The sequence below is a fragment of the Pteropus medius genome, unplaced genomic scaffold, assembly GCF_902729225.1.
Source record: "Pteropus medius unplaced genomic scaffold, Ma_sr-lr_union100, whole genome shotgun sequence".
Lineage (NCBI taxonomy): Eukaryota > Metazoa > Chordata > Mammalia > Chiroptera > Pteropodidae > Pteropus > Pteropus medius.
In genome coordinates this window covers 4,682,414-4,684,565 of record NW_024355206.1, presented here as the reverse complement: position 1 = coordinate 4,684,565, position 2,152 = coordinate 4,682,414, and the positions used below count along the sequence as shown (strand labels likewise).

The window sequence follows — 2,152 nt, the reverse complement described above, 5'->3', positions numbered from 1 at the left end:
ATTTGCTTATTCTGGATATGTCATGTAAATGGAATGGTACAATACGTGACCTTTTGCATCTGGCTGCTTTTGCTTAGCGTAATGTATTCAAGGTTCCTTTACATTGTAACGTATATCATTTCTTCTCACAACTAAATAATATTCTATCGCATGGATATACCACATCATTTTAATTTGTTTGTTCATTCATCAGTTGATGGACATTTGAGTTGTTTTCACTTTTCGATGATTATGAATAATGATGCCCTGAACATTTATGTACAAATTTTTGTTTGGAAATATGTTTTCACTTCACTTGGATACATACCTAAGAGTGGAATTGCTTGGTAATAGGGTAACTATATATTTGGCTTTTTGAGGAACCACCAATTACTTTCTTAGATCACTGATTCTTCAAAACATATTTGAGGATTCGCATTTCGGATTGTGGGTGAGTGGTGCCCTCTGCTGGAACTTCTTGGTTATTACAATTGGTGTGCATTTCTCTTGAGTCTCATCAGGCCTAGTTTGAAATGTGTTTGGAAATTCCCCTCGTGACCTACTCATGTCCTCCAATTTCAAGGCTAGCTGAAAAGAGAACATGTTTATTGAATGTTAAGTCCATAGAGGTGATACCTCATGGTGGTTTTGATTTGTGTTTTTCTGATAATTAGTGATGTTGAGCACCTTTTCATTTATCTGTTGGCCTTTGTATATATCTTCTTTGGAAAACAGCCCTTGAGAATTTTAGACATTACTTATGTAATGCATTATTTACGTAAAACCAAAATGTTTTAATTTAAACTTTATATTTTCATGAAAAAGAAAATTTGCCATTCAAGCGTATAATGTTCATTTTGTGCCAAGGTAAAGAATTGATAGTACATAGTTCATGGTCCATCTAGACAAATGTGAATATATACACAGTAAGATTAGCTTTCATTGTTTAGCATAACGAAATGTCCTTCAGCCATCCTGTGCCAGTACCTTGCTCACTCATGCCAGAATGATGAACTGGAATACAAAGAAAAGAAGGAAACTTATTCCTACCTGGAAAAGATATTTTGTTATGTAAAACAACGTCCCCAAGGTGTCAGAGGAGGATTTGACAAGGTAACCGTTCTTTTCTCTTACCTAAGCGGGTCTCCCACCCAGCTCTCCAGACTCCTAGCCCTGTTGATCATCCACACTGGCAGCAGAACCACCCCCAAATCCTCACTGTGTTTTGACAGTCACCATTGGTTCTGAGGTCCTGAGCAGGGTTTGTGATATGCAGGACCCAGGACCAGGATGCCTCTTGCCTGGATCTGTGACTGGAACAGCAAAGAGTGTAGAGCTTATTTCAGAGTCAAATAAGTTGGGCAGATGCTAAGTAGAAGCACAGTTATAAGCCATCTTGAATGCAGGGATTCTTAGAGCCTCTATCGTATTAGAGAACCCGAAAAAAGGAGAACAAACCTAAGAAAATTGTTTCCTATTCTTAGACTTTTTATTTCCTTACCTTATTTCACAGGCGTCAACTGCTGTACAATCTTGAATAGAAGTAATAGCAGATAATCTTGTTCACAATCCTAGGGGGAGAGTTTATTTACAGATAAAATTTCTATCTTGAGTAGATTTAGGATTTATTCACATTTCTCTTTCTTCTTGTGTCAATCTGGTAAGATGTGCTTTCCTAGTACATTGTCAGTTTCATCTAAAATTTCAAATACAATGGCATAAAGTTGTACACAATGCCCTTTTTATTACTTTATATATCTGTAGAATTTGAAATGCCTCTTTCAGATTTGCCTTTTTCATCCTTCATATTGCGATTTGTACTTTTCTTATTTCTTTTGATCCGTCTTGACAGAAGCTTATCCATTTGATTAGCCCTTTTAGAAAAACAAATTTTGGCTTTGCTGATGCTCTCTGTGATATATTTTTATAGTTTATTGATTTCTACTCTTTGTTATTTCCTTCTCCTTTTCCGAATTTACCTTTCTATTCTTTCTGTAAATTCTTGAGGTGGATGCATAAATCATTGCTTTTCATCCTTTCCCCCCTAATATATGCATTTAAGGCTCTCTAAACAACTTTAGCTTCATCTCGCAAGTTTAGATCACTTGTGTTGCCAATATCATTCAGTTCAAAATATATTTTGACTTCTATTGTGATTCCTTCCTTGACTCAC

The 2,152-nt window shown here is 35.9% G+C and overlaps 1 long non-coding RNA gene across 1 annotated transcript; it reads right to left on the bottom strand.

Moving 5' to 3' along the window:
• Positions 1-819: 819 nt before the first annotated feature.
• LOC120599369 (uncharacterized) lies at positions 820-1,552 on the bottom strand. The gene is made up of 3 exons (XR_005651881.1): positions 1,481-1,552; positions 1,114-1,292; positions 820-993 (listed from the first exon to the last, which is right to left on the bottom strand). It is a non-coding gene; the product is annotated as an uncharacterized LOC120599369 (long non-coding RNA).
• Between the last annotated feature and the right edge of the window lie 600 nt (positions 1,553-2,152).